Genomic DNA, 21,759 nt, shown 5'->3' on the forward strand with positions numbered 1-21,759 from the left:
GCCGCCATGCCATCATTGGCCGAGTTCACTACCCCCCGACTTACTTCATTTCTTTGGTTGTGGTATTCTCTAGAATGCTTAGAGAATTCTTCAATTAATTTCTTGATTACTGGGGGTGCCTTCTTTGTGAGTGGGCCTTGTGAGTCGAGCAATTGCCTTGTGGTGACATTGACTCCATCATAGAAGATGGAGACCTCTTATTGGCTATTAAGGTCATGGTGTGGGCAATTTCTGAGAAGACCTTTATACCTTTCCCACGCTTCATAAAGAGACTCTCCGAGTTGTTGCTCGAAGTTAGCAATGGCTTTCTTTAGCTTGGCTATTTTGGAAGGCGGGCAAAAGTGGTCTATGATCTCCTCTTTCATCTTAGCCCATGTGGTGACCGATCCGGGAGGAAGTGACTTGAGCCAATCCTTTGCAGCACCCTTGAATGTGTCTGGAAGCATGCGAAGTAGCTGGGTCTTGCGTCGCACATTTTGTACGTTGAAGTAGCCAGCCACATCATTTACTTCATCCAAGTGCTTGTAGGCGTCTTCGTGGTCTTTTCCATAGAAAGGAATCTCCTTGAGTTGAGCGAGGATATGACCCTTTAGTTCGAAAGTAGCGGTAGCGGGAATTACGGGCAACACAAGTCCCGGGCCAGTGTCATCGCGCATCCTCTTCTTCCATTCCCCCATGGGGACTTCATCAATATTAGCCATAGTGATAGCTAAATCGTCCTCAAAGTCGGATTCGTGCTCGTATGTAGGTTCTTCTTCTTCCTCGGTCTCGTACCTAGTGTCTTCTTTAATTGGGTCTTCGATTGTCAAAGAGGCGTTAGATGCTCCTGACTTGCTACTCTTCTTCTTGCTGAAAATGGACTTGAGGTTCTTTAGTGGCGAATTCTTTGAAGAAGCGGATTCTCCAATGGCTTTTCCTTTACTCCTCCTTAGTGCGGATTCCGGGTCTTTGAGAGGAGGGACTAGAGGTGTATCAGATCCTCGGGTCATGAAACAACTGTAAACAAAACAAAAAAACGCGTAAAAAGAACAAAAATAAAATAAAAATTAAAACTATGAACAGCGATGGACTCGCCAAGTTGTCACGAGTGCAATCGGCGAGTACAAGGCAAAAACAGAAAAACTTTTTAATAACTTATTAAAATGGAATTTTATTAAAACTTATCCTAATTACTAGATTACCTAAGAATTAACTCTGTGTAAGAGAATTCTTACACAAAGGATCGATAAAAATAGAATTTAATACTAATTTAGAACCGTTCCCCGGCAACGGCGCCAAAAACTTGATGTGTGTAAAACAACTTAGTTTTAAACCTACTTTTAATTATAAAATGAACACACAAAGGCAGTGGACCTATCAATTGTGGTATAGCTAAATAAGTAGGGTATCGAACACAGGGAACGGTAAATTAAAACTAAAAACTAATTTTATCTAAATTTATTAATAAGTAGGGGTTTTCTCTAGTTTTACAAGAATAGAAACTTACTAACTATCACTTAATCTAAAAACTAGAAAAGCAAAGATTTAACTAAATTCAATAATGGGAAGGACTTCTATTTAGTTCAACTCAATTGATCATATGGTTGATACTATGGTAATTGTGCAATGTATTAATTCTTCTATTGGTTACCGATTCAAGTGATTAGATTCACATTCGCTACACTAATCCTTAGAGAACAAACTAACTCAAACAGTGATCAGTTGTCAAATTTAATTTAATTCACTAGATTATTTATTCGGGTTAACTTAGACTTGTAATAGCTAACTAATTTGGTCCTTTAGTTAACTTCTTGTTGATGGTCATCACACAAGCTCATACATGAATTTACCTATTTTTCTTATTAATTCTAGTTTCATGTTCATTAATCCTAGTCATATGATGAAGTGGTCACATAAACATATGAGGTTGACAATTAAAAGATGTTCATACTATTTGTAACGCCCGCAGATCCGGGCTAGTCAATTTAGAGGCAATAAGTGTCGAAAATGAATTTTTCGACAAAAGATTATTTAGAATAAATAATTTGAACTAAGTTGTAGTACATGTCACAAGGTTTTCGTACATATAAAGAATGCCGAAATCCGAGTTATAACGAAGAAGTTATGACCCGTCGAAGTTTCACGTCGGAATCGGCACGACACGGGGAAGCGTAAATAGTGAATTTACGATAGAGCGAGATTTAGCCTTAGCAATCTAAACGAAAGTCGTAGAGTATGTTAAACTAAGAACATCGATAAAAAGAATGCCCAAATCTGACTTCGTATGAAGAAGTTATGATTTTTCGAAGTTTCAGATTAGCCGACACAACCTAAACGAGAATCAAAGATCTCGATAAGAGCAACGTAACGAGAAAAAGATGGGAGAAAACGGACGTCTGATGAAGAAGTTATGAGGATTTAACGGACCAATCCTGTCCCGGTCTGTTAATAATATAAAATTTAAAATCGAGACAAAATTAGCCGACAAAGTCTAAATGAAAGTTGTAGAGTACGTTCCTGCCTTCGCGTGGATATAAAGAACGTCAAAAGCGGAGCTCGTATACGAAAGTTACGAATTTTTAAAAATTAAACTTGAATTTGCGAAGCTGTTGCTAGATGCGATGACGTGGCGCGATCTAGACCGTCCATCGCTGATGAAGAAACGCGCTTCGGATTCGGACACGTCTCCCTTCGCATTACGCCCCGCGTACAAAATCTTGTACGCCCAGCGTACCTTCGGCCCTATCCTTCCGAGATGCGTGCGAGACAGTTGGCTTCGGTTTGCATCCATATCCGAGGAGTACACCCAGCATACCCTCGGTACCCCCGGCGTAATCCGAGCAGCTCCAACACTATAAATACCATGCGAACCCCCTCGGAAATCTCATACATTTCTCCACACTTTCTCTCACTACTTTCTCTCTCTAAGGGTTTTAACCCTCCCTAAAGTCTAGGTGAACCCCTAGCACCCGAAGGAATCCCCGAGGCTCCCGAAGTCCCGAGAAAAAGTGTCTTTCGGTTTCGGAAACGCTGTTCCGAGCAAAGCCCGGTTTTCTTTAAAATCCGTTGTAAGTGAGCTACGCTTACGCAATTTTTAATATAGCTTTCAAATAATTATAGTAATGTTATTAGGTCCTTAAAATAATTATTTGGGCTATTATTATGAGTTATATTGAGTGTTATTAACGCTTATATAATAATAATAATAGTCAGACTAATTAATTTGTCGCGGTTATCGTTAGACTAAACCCCAGTGGTATTGGTACTAGGTTTTATCGAAGGAAATTGTTTTGAGAGTATCGAAGCGTTGTCTGAGTGCTGAGTCACCACCTTTCAGGTGAGTGCATAGTCCCTTTCATCTTACACATAGATATTAAGTATTTTATATAAACTACATGCTATGTGTGCATATTATCTGAATACTTGCTGTCTATGCTGGATGAACGTTTTATACATGTTTTAAATGATTTAAACTATATACGTATTTTATATATACGAATATGTTGGGTATGACATGGGTAGATGAATGATGAGAGATAAAAGATGATGTGAGTAAACATTGGCAGCTATGGACTTAGTGCCTAATAAACATCGGCAACTATGGACTTAGTGCCTATTGGACAAACACCGGTAGCTATGGATTTAGTACCTGTTAGGAATCGGTAGCTATGGACTTAGGACCTATTAGATGAACACTGGTAGCTATGGATTTAGTACCCGATGAATAGACTATAGCAGCTATGGAATTAGTGTTTTACAAACGAACATTGGCAGCTATGGATTTAGTGTCAGTCCTATAACCCTGGAAGTAAGGGACTTCGGAATAAACGAATGCAGGATAGATGACTCTTAGGTTAAATCCTTAAGAGTAAAGAAGATAATAGGGATGGGTAATTGGGTTGATTGTTTGATTGTTTAAACATAATAATTATATTATTGTGGGTTGAAAACCCTATGTACTCACCAGGTTTCCCAACCTGACTTACTCAGTTTATTTATATCACAGGTGTTGATACGAAGTCACATTACACTGAGAGATTAAAGAGATGTAGATCACTAGTGTAAATAAATGTAAGTTCCGTTTATGCTTATGTTTCTGTATTGACGATGACATCCCAAACATTTTAAAATGAATAAAATACGTTTCTTTGAAAATGTTTTGATAACGTATTTATCGTGTTTTTCTGGGAACAAATTCCGCAACATTTTTATGAAACGAAGTACTCTGATTTTTATAAAGCATAAACAAAATCGGTCTTTTCTGGCCGTGAAATTGGGGATGTCACAGTTGGTATCAGAGCATTAGTTTAAACGAACTAGGAATATGGATTTGTTTCTAGACTTAAACTTAGAATGCTAAGCGATGATTGTGAGGTGTGGGCACTAGCTTATTTTAGGAATTATGCCTAAAATGATTTTATGTGCTAAATGCTTTATGCCTTATATGCTGTTACTTATTCGGATCTATGGTCTGTTGCCGACCGAATCTGGAAACCTTATGTGTTTAGGATTCTAAACGTACGACTACGATATTAGAACTAGCATGTAAACGTTTCGGAGTGATAAGGATGATTTAAACGTCAATCCTATGTAAAGGTCTAGATTCACTGTTGGGTCAATATTATGGTTTATACTTTGCTTTTCTAGGAAATTGTGTTTTCATGTAATATCTTATATGTGTTTACGGCCAGGGAGGTGTTTACGGCCCATGTTTCCCGTGTGTATATATATATAGGGGTGAGGAGTGTGAGGAAAAGAGTGATGAACACTAGAGGAGCTTAAGTGTGTGCATTTGAAGGTGTTCTAGAGAGAGAGAAAAGAGAGTGTGTGTTAGTGTGTGTGAATCTTGTATCCGGATCTTCATTCATATCAATACATACAAGATTCATCATCTTCTTCTTCTCCTTCTCTTATATTTGATATAAAATCATCCGTTTGATTGGGATTCCACATCATCAAACGGATCTGATTGATACACAAGCAGATTAGGGACTTACAATTAGTATCAAAGCTTGGTTGTATCAATCAATTTTTTTTCAGATCTGGAGCTTATTTGATCTTATTTTAAAGAGATTATTGCGTTTTTGGATAGATCTCGCAAAAATAAGGGGGGTTTGTTCTTCACGTTTTTCCTAAAAACGAGTTTTTGATCGAGTTTTGGAGCAAAAAGGGTGAAAAAACGCTGTTTTTCGTCAAGAACAGCGATTTCTGGAGAGTTTATGGTCTTTGAAGGGTTTAGGGTCCCGAGTTTACGACCGGAAACGAACGTTAGGGGTGTGTATCGGGCGGTTTGGTTCGGTTATTGGTCAAAACCGAACCATAACCATTATGATTGGTTAATGCATTTTGGTAGCCATTGGGTATGGTTAATATTGGTTATGGTTAATGGTTTTTGTCGGTTAACAGTTTTGGTTAATGGTTAATATTGGTTAACCATAATGTTCAAAATAATATAAATGGCGAAAGTATAGTGGCATAAAAAATGAAAAGAGAATACAAAAAGTCATCGGCACCAATGTTTGTAACCTAATTTATAGTAATAGAATAAAATATGTACATTTGATACTTAGAGTGAGATAACACATAGTCACATTCAAAATAAAAAACATTCAATAAAAAGTATAAAAAATTAAAAAAAATGACATTAATAACTTCGTATATTGATAATTGATATTAACATAAAAATAAAGCCATACATTCATACATGTTCAATGCGATTAAATCAAAAAGTATAAAATAAAATAGCTAAACATTTATATTACGTGTTATCTGGATAAAAAAAATAATCACCCATATACATTCAATGTGATTAAGTAAAAACAGTAAATAAAAAAGCAATTTTTTTAGAAAAAATACATTCTTAATATATCATAAAGTGAAGAAGAACTAAAAACTTAACTTACCTAGAAGTTTTGATTATAAATTAAAAAAAATCCTTCGAATAGAACTATAAAGTTAAAAGAATCTTTGATTAGGATTAACGGTATGAGAAGACTCCGATTCGGATTATGAATGTGAAGATTAAACTAATTGTGAAAAATGTTTACAAATTATAGAATTAGCCGATTATGAATTACAACATTAATCAATAATATAACTCAATGCATGATTGGAAAATTGTGTGTCTGCATAATCTATGTGATCATCCTTTTATGGTTTGATTGCATGTTCATATCTCCTGATAAGTGAGGATTAATGAATTATATTTTGAATATTTAATGGGTCTTAAATAACTCTGACTATATTATTTTATATATAATCCATAATTTTTATGCATTAAAATATAAAGTTAGCGGTTCGGTTAACCTATAAAACCATAACCAAACCGTTTGTTATCGGTTAACAAAAATTAGAAACCGAACCAACGGTTTTTAAAACAATTCGGTTATATCGGTTATGGTTCGGTTTTTCGGTTATTATGCTCACCCCTAACGAACGTGTTCACGGTCCGGAGTTTGCAGCCTCGTCCTCGCATCAACAGCTCTTTATTATAAAAAGAAAGAAAATTTAGAGGTGCCTTAATTCGAACTCGAGACCTCCAACATTTCAAACCACGCGCCTTAACCAGTTGAGTTACAAGGGATTTTGTTAAACTTTTTGATTGTTTAAACTTTATACACTTCTCAGCAGCAGCAAGCCAACCTTCGCATCAGCACATCGCACCTCAGCTCGTTCTGGATCCTCGCACCGGGTCCTCACCTTCGGTCTTCAGACTAGCATCTCGCATCGGCTCGCGCCTCGGATCCTCGGCCTCGCTTCATCCTCGAATCGCAACAGCCTCGCATCAGCGCCTCGCATTAAAATTAGAAGCGGATTTGAGGGCTGCGGAGAATCGAACCCAAGACCTTTATTTCCTAAGCTAGAGCGCCTTGCCAACTCCACCAACAAATCCTTTGTGACTTAACTCCGAAATTTTAAACTTAACAACACCTTGCCGCTTCCAAGTTTCGCAAATTTTACACTTTTTGCCCAAAAATCAATTTCTTTTATTTTTAAGCTCCATTTTCAACCCAAAAATTCAATTTTTTTTTTTTAAATCCTTTTTCAACCCAAAAATTTAGTTTTTATTTATTTGACTTTATTTTTAACGTTTGACTTTTATTTTTATTTTTTATTTTTACTTAAAATTTTGACTTTGACTTTTAAAGTTTGACCTTTGACTTTAAACTTTGACTTTCTCGTTTGACTTTTAAATTTTCAAATATAGATTTTCAGTTTGACTTTTGAGGTTGACTTTTTAAGTTTGACTTTTAAGGTTGGCTTTTGAGGTTTATAGTCAAAGGGAATTTTTAAATTTAAGTTTGACTTCTAGTTGTGCTTTTAATAGTTTTTGAAGTTTACGAGGGAATTGAAAACATGAAAGAGAGTCGTCAGGAGATGTTAAGACAAAATTTCAACATGTTCGATTATATCCATGGAGAAACCCTGGAAGCTCAGTTGCAGCGATTTACCACACTCACTACTGAGATTAATATAGCTGGGATCTTCTTGACCAAATCTGAGATAAACAAAAAGATGCTGAATGCACTTCCGAAATCGTGGGATATGGACGTGGCTGATATCAAGAAGACAAAAGATCTCAATCGTCTTAGTCTGGCTGATATAATTGAAGAACTTGACGCTTTGAATTGTCGAAAAACAATGAGTTCCGCAAACCTTCCGATCAATGAAGTGTCACGTTCTCATTCATGTGAACTTTCATGTTCTCAATGATGTGAAGATACAATTAAATTTCTTCGGGAACAAATTGATTTATTAAAAAGGGAAGTTGAGGACCTTAGATATAAAGGATATCAACTCAGGAAAGGACAGAAACCCCTGAAGGCTGAATTAGAAGCAAAAACCAAAGACTTTAGGAAACTTCAGAAAGAGTATAGCAACAAGTGTGAAAATTATAACTATATTAAGAGACAACTTGCTGCTGTAACTGATGAACTTGACGCTTTAAAAATTAAGTGTGGAAAAACAGACATTAGTTTTAAAAATTATACTGCATCAAGTCAAACAGTCGAGTCCTTATTTGAAACCCAATTAAAATTCAAAGATAATCAAAACAAGGGTCTAGGTTATGATAGTGTTCCTCCACCTTTCAATCATAACTACACATCCATCCCAATGACACAGGAAGAAATTGACAGAGAGGCACATCTTCAATATGGCAAACCAGCTGGATTTGTGTCAGGAGGTATTCAGGTTGAAAATACTAATGTTTCTGCTTCATGTGCAGGTAAAGTAACAGAAGATGAGAACAAGGAGAAAACCATTGAACAAACCAACATCTCCTTGAACTCTGAATCTGTTGCTTCGAACTCAGTTGTTTCTGATCAACCTGTTGTTGAGAAATACAGGCCACCAATTCCAGCGAAACAGAGTGCCTCCTGCAATTGTGCATGTGGGAAAAATCAGAGACAAGGCAAGGATACGCCACCAGGGGCAGGAAGAAACAATTTCCCAGTGAAGAAAAAGACTTGTTTTCACTGTGGAACACCTGGTCATATTGCCCGAAATTGTCCAAATCACGCATACGTTCCTTGCTATGCACAAGGCTGGCATAACGCGCCAAAAGGGAGATACTCCAAAAGAAACCCCTCAAGGTCACGTTCAGACCATGATGACTGGAACGCGTAGAAGGCCAAGAATCAAACCCACAAGGCCAAGAATCAAAATCCCACGGGCAAGAAGGGAATATCGGCTATGAAGCCAAATCCAAGAGATGCTCCCGTGAAGCCAAAATCAAAGTCATCTCAACGACCAACATCAAGATCAAAAGCAAGTACTGAGCCACCCATCAGATCGAAAAAGAAACGGGTTAAACCCAACTACAAATGGGTTCCGAAGGCTCAATCTCCCAAATCTTCTAACGATTCTAATATTTATATATCTTATGTTTGTGATAAACAGGATATGTCATTGGAGAAAGTACCATGCAAGGATGAAAAAGGTCGACCCAGTTTCAAAATGGACTGGGTTCCAAAGACCAACTAATCCCGCTCTGTGTCGGAGCAGCTATGGAGGCATATCATCAGACTTCGGTTTGTTGGTAGTGACTGTTCCTGGCACATGATAGGAGACATCTCTCAACTGTACAACATTCAGACATTTGTTTGAGAGTATGTGTCCTTGCGGGAAAGGATGAAAGGAAGGGATCACATGGGGTTTGTGCTTAATGACATGAAGAATTTTCGGATCTGTTCTGAGTTTACGCGTGCTGCTCTTAGACTTTCTGGATGCAAATTCAATCGGTGACTTACGGTTTGAGTTTTCTTCTCTATACTCCTGAGTTTTTCTTAAGCTGATTCGCTTTAAAGACTAATTTTTGTTTTAGGATAGTTTAAATTTGTGGATTTACTTTTGTTTCTCTCATATGCACAAATTTAGGGGGAGAAATAAAAACAAAACAAAAAATTGGAAAATTTTAAAAAATCCAAAAACATTAGAAAATCAGAAAATAAAAAAAAATATGTTGGTTATGAAATGTGCTTGAGGGAGATGTTTTGGGAAGTGATATTATCAAGTGATAACAGACAATCTAAGTCTGCGTAACGTACCCAAAGTTGAAGGGTCTATGCTCTGGTTTGATGCGTCGGTAGGCACGAAAAATTCTAAATGGACTTGACTAAGCAGAGTTGAACTTAAGAAATTCTTAGTCTTGACAAATCTTGACCGAGTTAGATCCGTTCAGCCTGACAATACGACGTTTGGATAGGTTGAGCAGGGAGATACATATGGGAATCCACTCGTCACAATAAATGAACCCGTACTTGGAACCGTGGTTTAACTTTTCCTCGATGTGCGGATTCTGTCCTTAATTCTAGCATTGATGGGGCCACTGGTAAATTCCGATAAATTAGGTCTGTAGAAAATCATTTTCTTTCTTTCTTACTGTTAATCATATGTTGCCTCCTCTGCGTGATTGGAAGAGATCCGACCTGGACTATAACACATGCAACTCTATTTGTCTGCATATTTTATATATATATATATATATATATATATATATATATATATATATATATATATATATATATATATATATATATATATATATATATATATATATGAAATTCCTCTTATCTGTTAGCCATATGTTGTCTCCTTTGCGTGACTAACAATCCGACCTGGTACACAGCATATGCAACCTTCTACTTCTCAATCCCTCTGAAACTATAACTGATAATACTCTGAATCTATCTTCTCTCCTAATGATGGTCTGCTCATCCGATGTAAGGAGTATTCTGGAAGTCCTTGATTACCGGAGCATATCAGGAAGCAGGAAACATGTTCCGGTACAATTAAAATTGAACACTCAAAGATTGTCTATAGATCTCGCTGCTCAATTTAGGTGGACAACAATATCCCTGGTCGTCGTCAGCTGAATGGTCCTTAAGATATAGTATCTAGGAACTTAGGATCAGATATAATATCTAGGGACTTAGGGTCACTTTGTCTTACAATTATTAGTATGTCCTAAAATTGTCACAATTTTTTGTGTTTAAGTGGACCACAATACCGACGATCGACCAGACAAAGACGTGAAGATAGAAGGTATCGACAAGCGGATAAAGGCTGTCGAAGATTTCTGAACCAAGGCTTCATCCGTGAGCATCGAAAAATTCACATTCGAAGGAGCAAGAAATGAAGATTATTCTTTCGACATTCAATCTTTCAACCCCAGAAGCAAGGTGAAGCTGAAATTGAAGAATATGTGACGGATTGCATTGAAGCCTTCTAAATCAGTCTGCTGCTATCTTAAACCTGCTGAAGTGATCTAGAAGTTTAGTTCTCTTTGATGTTTTCTCTGAAGATTCTCAAACTAAAAGCACTATCTTTCAAGAATCAGTACGTCAAGCCTCCTCACCCAACGTGCGTTCAATGCCAAATTCTGAAGAAAAGCCCAACCGCTCAAGATGAAGTTATTCATTGAATATTCATCAAGTTCATCTTGAAGTCGTAAAGAATTTGAAGAATAATGATGAAGCCAAGTTCCCAATGAAGATTATCAAGAAAGTCATCTACTTTTTAGGGGGAGCTTGTTGGGTCATTTATGAAAAGAAAAGAAAGCTATAAACCAAGGGGGAGATTGTTGGGTCAATATTATGGTTTATACTTTGCTTTTCTAGGAAATTGTGTTTTTATGTAATATCTTATATGTGTTTACGGCCAGGGAGGTGTTTACGGCCCATGTTTCCCGTGTATATATATATATATATATATATATATATAGGGTGAGGGGTGTGAGGAAAAGAGTGATGAACACTACATGAGCTTAAGTGTGTGCATTTGAAGGTGTTCTAGAGAGAGAGAAAAGAGAGTGTGTGTTAGTGTGTGTGAATCTTGTATCCGGATCTTCATTCATATCAATACATACAAGACTCATCATCTTCTTCTTCTCCTTCTCTTCTATTTGATCTAACATCATCCGTTTGATTGGGATTCCTGTCACACCCCAAAACCAAGAACGGCGGAAACGTTCTGGGGCGGAGGACGTCATGTAAAGTATCATAACACAGTAAATGTAAATAAGCAAACAACATCATCCATTGCATTAAATATAAAATTTTAATACAAGCGTGTTCTGTACAGTTTTAGACACCAAAAATATAAGGTAAATCAAAATAATAATATGATGAGTCTTGAATGCGCTCCATCTCCTCAAAAGCTGGCATCGGTACCTGTCTACTGATGACCTGAGAATACAAGTTATTTTGAAAGAGTTTATCAGCATTAAGCTGGTGAGTTCATAAGTATTTTAGTGTCGGTGTTTGTTATCAAAAACGTTTGAACGTGTCTCAAGTATAAGTTCGTGCAATGTATGTAAGTGTTTGTAAAAGTTTGAATCTCTCAGAAAAACCTATATTTTCTAATAAAGTAGCCTTCTACCAAGGCTTAGCTGTTTCGTATGTTCGTTTGTTGTCAAAGTGTGTAATTTCCCAAGTGCAACTATCTTTTAACAAAATATAGTTTGTACATTAAAGTTCAAGTGAGATTATCACTAAAAATATGTATTGGGTAAATCATTGTAGTACTGTAGCTTAGTTTTATAGTAACTACTGCTGTACTAACTACCTTAAACCGGATTTATATTAAGGTAAAATGTGATAACTGCACCATGCTATTGACTGGTAACAACGACATACGAATGGTCGTAATAACGGAATGACGTTTGGCACCCGCAGACCTGCAGGTCCGGCTGTAGCTAGCAGCAAGGTGTAGGATAGTCAATCCAGTATAGATCTATACGCAAACTCACACTCTCCCTCCAAGAGAATTCTGGCTACAACTCGGGCCATGACATTTAAGGCATGCTCCGATACAGTGGATCACAATTGTTAACGTATTAATGTAAGGGTAATGTTTCTCGTTCTAGTATAGTTGTATATGTTCTCTTCCTAGTATAGTTGTATATGTTCTCATAGTATAGTTGTATATGGACTCATGAATGAACTGACTCATTGATCTAGCAGTTGTAATAGTATGATCGTGTGTTACCCCGATGGTAACTTACTAATGGTGTGCCTAGTACGTATGAATATGGAAGTACTTTTATGTCTATATATGTATCTTTGATATTTAATTAATATTGAAACGACCTTCGGATGGTCACCCGAAATCCCACCAGACCACATCCAAATCGAGAAAAAGGAAATAGGGCGGATGGCCTTCCTAATCCCTTTAAACATTATTTATACATCTATACATATATGGGCATGCAATTTATAATATAAAAGCATAAATAAGTTTTTATAAGACATTTGAAACATAAGTATTATTTTAAGAAAAGATCGACTTGATGTCAATCTATAAAACAATTTGAAGGCATAGGTTTGATAAAACAGTTTAAGTATAAGGAACATTTGTTTGAATCACAGTTGTAAATAAGTTTGAAAAGTAAAAGGGTTTGTAAAACATTTTGAAGTAAAACAGTTTGATAGACAGTTTGAACAGTGATAAAATCACTGATTTCCCTAGTTATTAATCACATGTGATTAATGCAATCACATGTGATTAATGCAATCACATGTGATTGAAGCAATAACTATAAGTATTTAACTTGTATGCCCCCCCATAAGTATTTAAAACATTTCAAATCATTTCAAAAGTTGATTAAAGGGGTATGAACTCACTTGAAAGTTTGAAGATAGCGAGATGGAAAACCGGGCAGAGTTTTGTCTTGGGAAACGGATTTTTCTCGGGATTTCTCGGGAATCTCGGGAGTAAAATCGACCCTCGGGACTTGAGCAAAAAGACCAGAGCTTCAGGTTTGAACGGGCACGAAAATCGAGGCAAGATCGTGAGAGAAAGGAGAGAAATGAGCAATTTTTCCAGAAACTCTCGCATTCTATTTATAGGGGGTCTGAGAAGCCTCGTTACACGGGGCGTACGCTTGTACGTAGCGTACGCCTACGTCATGCATGAGCGAGTCCTCGACTGCCTCGGCTTCGGATGGGATGGGTCGGACAGGGCGGGTCGGTAGCTTCGCATAGGGGCGACGTGGACGATCTGAGGCCCTTGATTCGAGTACGCGGGGTGTACAAGGGTACGCAGGGCGTACTCCGGTCCTATCTGCTGACTCCCCTTCGGATATTACCAAGAATTTATATTTAAATTTATATTTATTTTAAATAAACTTCTAAAATTCATATCTCCTTCATACGAACTCCGTTTTCGACGTTATTTATATCCACGCGTAGGTGAGACTAAGATCTACAACTTTCGTTTAGATTCCGTTGGCAAATTATGAAATTATTTTTATTATTTATTTATTAACATGACGTGATTAAGGAATTTCTTCAAAAATTCATAACTTCTTTATCCGACGTCGGTTTTCGTCAGACTTTTTACCGTTGCGCTAGTATTGTTGAGACCTTAGATTCTCATTTAGGTTGTTTCGGTCAAAAGTATCTCGAGCTCTATTTCGAGTTTTTAGCTGTCTACTGCTATACCCGAATCTTGGAAAATCATAACTTCCTCATCCGAAGTCAGATTTGGACGTTCTTTTTATGTACGCTCACGGTTTGAGGTTATCTATAACTTTCATTTAGATAATTAAGGCTAAAAACTATTGTAGTGAAACTTCACGTTTTTCGTTTAATCGTTGTTGCCGGTTTTGCCGAGAATCTTTGGTTGGTCATAACTTCTTCGTTATAACTCGGATTTTAGGGTTCTTTATATGTACGAAAACCTTGATACGATCCTACTACTTTATTTAACCCAAATAAGATTTTAGGAAAGTTATATTTTGACCTAGATTTGATTGGTTTTACATTACATTGTCTCGAAATATCGGGTTGTCACATCATCCCCCCGTTAGAAGGAATTTCGTCCCAAAATTAGAATTTAAGCAAGTAAGAAATTACAAATAACTAAGCAAAAAGGTGAGGGTATTTCAGTTTCATCTGATCCTCACGTTCCCAAGTGAATTCCGGTCCTCGCTTGGCGTTCCAGCGAACCTTCACGATCGGCATCCGACTTTGCTTTGTCTGCTTGACCTCACGCTCCATGATCTCTACAGGTTCTTCCACGAAGTTGAGGCTCTCGTTGATCTCGATCTCGTCGAGTGGGATTACAAGAGTCTTGTCGGACATACACTTTTTCAAGTTAGATACGTGGAATGTAGAATGTACGTTATGAAGTGTGTCGGGTAGGTCGAGTTTGTAAGCTACGGGGCCGACTCTTGCAAGAATCTCGAAAGGCCCTATGTACCTCGGATTAAGCTTCCCACGCTTGCCGAAGCGTATCAAGCCCTTCCAGGGTGAGACCTTGAGAAGGACTCGGTCTCCCACCTGAAATTCCAAAGGTTTTCTTCGTTTATCAACGTAGCTCTTCTTTCGGTCTCTAGAGGCTGTCAATCGTTCACGGATCTGAACGATTTTCTCTGTCGTTTCCCGAATGATCTCCGGACCGGTGAGAGTACTGTCGGAAGCTTGCCCCTTGGCTAATTGGGTATCACCCACCTCAGCCCAGCACAGAGGGGATCTGCACTTTCGGCCGTAGAGAGCTTCAAATGGAGCAACCTTGATGCTCGTGTGATAACTGTTATTATAGGAAAACTCAACAAGGGGTAAATGAGTATCCCATGCCTTCCCAAAGTCAATCACGCAGGCTTGCAACATATCTTCCAGTGTTTGGATGGTCCTCTCACTCTATCCGTCGGTCTAAGGATGGTAGGCTGTGCTCATGTCCAGCCTTGTTCCTAGGGAATGTTGTAGTGATTGCCAAAATCTTGAGGTGAACCTACTATCTCTATCGGAGATAATGGACATAGGTACACCATGTAGCCGTACGATTTCCCTAATGTATGTTCTCGTAAGTTTCTCCATCTTGTCGGTTTCTTTGATAGGCAAGAAGTGTGCAGACTTGGTCAATCTATCAATGATGACCCATATGGTGTCAAGTCCATCCGTTGTCTTGGGCAACTTGGTTATGAAATCCATAGTGATCCGCTCCCACTTCCATTTCGGGATCTCTGGTTGTTGCAATAACCCAGAGGGCTTCTGGTACTCGACCTTAACCTTTGCGCAAGTAAGGCATTTACTTACGAAGGTAGCAATCTTTGCTTTCATATTAGGCCACCAGTATAGCTTTTTAAGATCCAGATACATCTTATCTTAACCTGGGTGGACGGAATACCGAGTGTTGTGCGCCTCGGTCATGACCAAGTCTCGGAAACCACTGTGTTTCGGTGTCCAGATCCGGTTCATGAAATATAAGGCTCCGTCACCCTTGGCTTCTAAATTCTTGTCCATTCCTCTAAGGGATTCATTCGTCACATTTTAAGGTTTCATGGCTTCAAGTTGAACCTCCTGAATTTGCTTAGACAAGTGTGAATGGATGGTTATTGACAATGACTTGACTTTGCGACCAGAATATTCCTTCCGACTTAGGGCGTCTGCTACTACGTTGGCTTTACTCGGATGATAACGAATATCGCATTCGTAATCACTTACTAGCTCGACCCACCGTCGTTGTCTCATGTTGAGCTCCTTTTGATCGAAAATGTGCTGTAAACTCTTGTGGTCGGTAAAGATAGTGCTCTTCGTTCTGTACAAGTAATGTCTCCAGATCTTCAAAGCAAACACTACTGCTCCTAGTTCAAGATCGTGGGTCGTGTAGTTAACCTCGCGTGTCTTCAACTGCCTCGAGGCGTAGGCGATGACCTTACCTCCCTGCATCAGAACACAACCGAGCCCTTGATTTGATGCATCGCAATAGACTATGAAGTCTTCTATTCCTTCGGGAGGGGATAGTATTGGCGCAGTGCACAAGGCTCTCTTGAGCGTTTGGAATGCTCTCTCTTGTTTCTCTTCCTAGTCAAAGGCCACGCCTTTCTGGGTTAGGGTTGTAAGAGGTTTCGCTATTCGAGAGAAGTTCTGAATGAATCTGCGGTAGTAGCCAGCAAGACCTAGAAATTGACGAATTTCTGTAGGCGTCTTAGGTGCTGACCAGTTCTCAATGGCTTTAATTTTGGATGGGTCCACGTGGATTCCCTCTTCGCTTACCACGTGTCCTAAGAATTCGATTCTCCGGATCCAAAATTCACATTTCGAGAACTTCGCATAAAGCTTCTCTTTTCGTAATGTCTCTAGAACTTGTCGCAGGTGATCGCCATGCTCTTTCTTACTTTGGGAGTAGATCAGGATGTCGTCAATGAAAACGATGACAAACTGATCCAAGTAAGGTCGGCATACTCTATTCATCAGATCCATGAAGACTGCAGGCGCATTGGTCAATCCGAATGGCATCACCACGAACTCGTAATGTCCGTAACGAGTTCGGAAGGCTGTCTTCGGCACATCCTCCTCTAGCACTCGTAACTGGTGATATCCGGATCTCAGATCAATCTTAGAAAAATAGTTCGCCCCTTGCAGTTGGTCGAATAGATCATCTATGCGAGGCAGAGGGTAACGATTCTTGACCGTCAGTTTGTTGAGTTCTCTGTAGTCAATACACATACGGAATGATCCATCTTTCTTCTTAACGAACAAGACCGGTGCTCCCCAAGGTAAGAAACTTAGTCTTATAAAGCCCTTGTTGAGCAGTTCGTTAAGTTGACCAGAGAGTTCATGCATCTCAGCTGGTGCTAAACGATAGCGCGACTTGGCTACTGGGGTAGCTCCTGGGACTAAGTCGATTCTGAACTCGACCTGTCGTTGCGGAGGTAACCCGGGTAGTTCTTCAGGGAAAATGTCGGGGAAGTCGCTCACTACAGGGATGTTCTTTAGTTCTTTCGTTTTGAGGCTCGTGTCGACGACGTGAGCAAGGAATGCATGGTATTCCTTACGCAGATACTTCTGTGCTTGAATACTTGATATGATACGAAGACTTGCACCGGGTTTGTCGCCGTAGACTATAAGAGTTTCGTTAGATGGAAGGTTTAGACGGACTGCTTTCTCGTACCACATGATGTCGGCGCGATGAAGGTTTAACCAATCCATGCCAATGATAACGTCGAAACTTTTTATCGAGACTGGCATGAGGTCGATTGGGAATGAATGGTTATCTAGAGTTAGGGTACAACCTAAGTATATGCTACTCGTACTTTCAGCTATAAGTTTATAAAGATAAGAAAAATGATAAGAATCAATTTGTAAGCAACGTGAGAGTGACACATGGACTAACTAACCATAGCCCAACAATTGAATGAGTGTTTGAAATCACAATAAGAAATATTAGTAGGAAAGCACAAGTGTATAGATTTTTCCCACAGATTAGATAGATTTCAATAATATTGGTATTACTGATGTAATAAGTTCAGGGAAAATCGACCTAACAGTAGGTCTTACATCATACCACATAGAAAAGTTTGACATTTCTTAGATTCCTAATTAGAGTACTAAAAGTTAGGAATATTTTACAGACAAGTGTCACTTAGAGCACAGATGTTAAAGGCTATTCTTTAATCAAAAGACAGAGATGTACTAGACATCATCTAACGGTGATGGGAATTCCCCAGGCGAGCCCTGAGGTCGGACACTTGACGAAACACCTCTTCAAGGTGTTGATCCTGAGCCCTCTGACGAGCTCGAAGTTCCAAGATTTCAGCTCGTGAGGCAGCCAGCTGCTGCTGCAGGGTTTCATTGGTTCTCCGGGTCCGTTCCATGTCTTCTTCAAGACGGCGGATGCGGACTATGTTGACACCTGAGTTGGCATCAATCTCTATGACCCGGTCGATGGCTGCTCGACCTTGCTCGACATTACGAGCTATTCTGCGGATAATGACAGGCAGAGCTCGGTCAGCAGAGCCACCATCGCTGACGTTGTAAAAGCTTCGGTCCCCAAAGTATGGTAAGGGTTGACCCTATTCATCACTCCAGCAATTCAAGTTGTTTGCCCACAAGGGAGTAGGACCTGGAAAAGCTGGTCGAGGGTTGTTGTTTGGGGCTTGACCTACGAGCGGTAGGTTGTTGACTTCAGGCTCGGAGTCGGATCCATCAGAAAAACCTTCTGCGAGGTGGTCATCCAAAGGGATTGGATGCTCATCTTCGGGCTCTTCATCGATCCACCCGGCATTGCCTTCATTTGGAAAGTACGGGTCGCCGTGATGGAATCCAGCCATTTAGATCTACGCGAGAAGGGAGGTATAAGCATATAGTATACGTGTAACTAGTAGTACAAAATACACCTATAGTATTTTAAGTTTAAGTTCTACTGATCTTCTTGTGGTATTGTTGGTAAGTTTTTAGACTTGTTAACCTATCACAACCATTCTAGGGCATATGCTAATCACTCCTAGGACCAGCATAGTTGATCAGGCTATGCCATTCCCAGGACCGACCATACATCCCCGAGCTCACTTGTGATATTTAACAATCGTAATACTTTTGTTCTTGTCATTGTGACACTGATTTTAGTATGAATGCAGACTAGTATACTTAATTAAATATTTTAATATTTAAAGTATAGACTCTTGGTCAGAGTGCTTTAATCCCTAATGGTTTTATAGTTTAGTATATCTTTTATGGGTTGATATACTTGATTCACTATAAACAATGCTCTGATACCAATCTGTCACACCCCAAAACCAAGAACGGCGGAAACGTTCTGGGGCGGAGAACGTCATGTAAAGTATCACAACACAGTAAATGTAAATAAGCAAACAACATCATCCATTGCATTAAATATAAAAATTTAATACAAGCGTGTTCTGTACAGTTTTAGACACCAAAAATATAAGGTAAATCAAAATAATAATATGATGAGTCTTGAATGCGCTCCATCTCCTCAAAAGCTGGCATCGGTACATGTCTACTGATGACCTGAGAATACAAGTTATTTTGAAAGAGTTTATCAGCATTAAGCTGGTGAGTTCATAAGTATTTTAGTGTCGGTGTTTGTTATCAAAAACGTTTGAACGTGTCTCAAGTATAAGTTCGTGCAATGTATGTAAGTGTTTGTAAAAGTTTGAATCTCTCAGAAAAACCTATATTTTCTAATAAAGTAGCCTTCTACCAAGGCTTAGCTGTTTTGTATGTTTGTTTGTTGTAAAAGTGTGTAATTTCCCAAGTGCAACTATCTTTTAACAAAATATAGTTTATACATTAAAGTTCAAGTGAGATTATCACTAAAAATATGTAATGGGTAAATCATTGTAGTACTGTAGCTTAGTTTTATAGTAACTACTGTTGTACTAACTACCTTAAACCGGATTTATATTAAGGTAAAATGTGATAATTGCACCATGCTATCGACTGGTAACAACGACATACGAATGGTCGTAATAACGGAATGACGTTTGGCACCCGCAGACCTGCAGGTCCGGCTGTAGCTAGCAGCAAGGTGTAGGATAGTCAATCCATTATAGATCTATACGCAAACTCACGCTCTCCCTCCAAGAGAATTCTGGCTACAACTCGGGCCATGACATTTAAGGCATGCTCCGATACAGTGGATCACAATTGTTAACGTATTAATGTAAGGGTAATGTTTCTCGTTCTAGTATAGTTGTATATGTTCTCTTCCTAGTATAGTTGTATATGTTCTCATAGTATAGTTGTATATGGACTCATGAATGAACTGACTCATTGATCTAGCAGTTGTAATAGTATGATCCTGTGTTACCCCGATGGTAACTTACTAATGGTGTGCCTAGTACGTATGAATATGGAAGTACTTTTATGTCTATATATTTATCTTTGATATATAATTAATATTGAAACGACCTTCGGATGGTCACCCGAAATCCCACCAGACCACATCCAAATCGAGAAAAAGGAAATAGGGCGGATGGCCTTCCTAAGCCCTTTAAACATTATTTATACATCTATACATATATGGGCATGAAATTTATAATATAAAAGCATAAATAAGTTTTTATAAGACATTTGAAACATAAGTATTATTTTAAGAAAAGATCGACTTGATGTCAATCTATAAAACAATTTGAAGGCATAGGTTTGATAAAACAGTTTAAGTATAAGGAACATTTGTTTGAATCACAGTTGTAAATAAGTTTGAAAAGTAAAAGGGTTTGTAAAACATTTTGAAGTAAAACAGTTTGATAGACAGTTTGAATAGTGATAAAATCACTGGTTTCCCTAGTTATTAATCACATGTGATTGAAGCAATAACTATAAGTATTTAACTTGTATGCCCCCCCCCCCCCCCCCAATAAGTATTTAAAACATTTAAAATCATTTCAAAGGTTGATTAAAGGGGTATAAACTCACTTGAAAGTTTGAAGATAGCGAGATGGAAAACCGGGCAGAGTTTCGTCTTGGGAAACGGATTTTTCTCGGGATTTCTCAAGAATCTCGGGAGTAAAATCAACCCTCGGGACTTAAGCAAAAAGACCAGAGCTTCGGGTTTGAACGGGCATGGAAATCAAGGCAAGATCGTGAGAGAAAGGAGAGAAATGAGCAATTTTTCCGGAAACCCTCGCATTCTATTTATAGGGGGTCTGAGAAGCCTCGGTACGCGGGGCGTACGATTGTATGCAGCGCATACGCGTGCGTCATGCATGAGCGAGTCCTCGACTGCCTCGGCTTCGGATGGGACGGATCGGATGGGACGGGTCGGACGGGGCGGGTCGGATGGGGCGGGTCGGTAGCTTCGCATAGTGGCGACGTGGACGATCCGAGGCCCTTGATTCGAGTATGCGGGGCGTACGAGGGTACGCAGGGCGTACTCCGGTCCTATCTGCTGACTCCCCTTCGAATATTACCAAGAATTTATATTTATTTTAAATAAACTTCTAAAATTCATATCTCCTTCATACGAACTCCGTTTTCGACGTTCTTTATATCCACGCGTAGGTGAGACTAAGATCTACAACTTTTGTTTAGATTCCGTTGGCAAATTATGAAATTATTTTTATTATTTATTTATTAAAATGACGTGATTAAGGAATTTCTTCAAAAATTCATAACTTCTTTATCCGACGTCCGTTTTCGTCAGAATTTTTACCGTTGCGCTAGTATTGTTGAGACCTTAGATTCTCATTTAGGTTGTTTCGGTCAAAAGTATCTCGAGCTCTATTTCGAGTTTTTAGCTGTCTACTGCTATACCCGAATCTTGGAAAATCATAACTTCCTCATCTGAAGTCAAATTTGGACGTTCTTTTTATGTACGCTCACGGTTTGAGGTTATCTATAACTTTCATTTAGATAATTAAGGCTAAAAACTATTGTATTGAAACTTCGTGTTTTTCGTTTAATCGTTGTTGCTGGTTTTGCCGAGAATCTTCGGTTGGTCATAACTTCTTCGTTATAACTCAGATTTTAGGGTTCTTTATATGTACGAAAACCTTGATACGATTCCTACTACTTTATTTAACCCAAATAA

General features: G+C 38.6%; 1 non-coding gene across 1 annotated transcript; it reads left to right on the forward strand.

The window, feature by feature from the left end:
- Positions 1-210: 210 nt before the first annotated feature.
- On the forward strand, positions 211-317 carry LOC111888002 (small nucleolar RNA R71). Its single transcript, XR_002848983.2, has one exon. It is a non-coding gene; the product is annotated as a small nucleolar RNA R71 (small nucleolar RNA).
- Positions 318-21,759: the final 21,442 nt, after the last annotated feature.

This window comes from Lactuca sativa, chromosome 5 (assembly GCF_002870075.4).
Source record: "Lactuca sativa cultivar Salinas chromosome 5, Lsat_Salinas_v11, whole genome shotgun sequence".
Classification (NCBI taxonomy): Eukaryota; Viridiplantae; Streptophyta; class Magnoliopsida; order Asterales; family Asteraceae; genus Lactuca; species Lactuca sativa.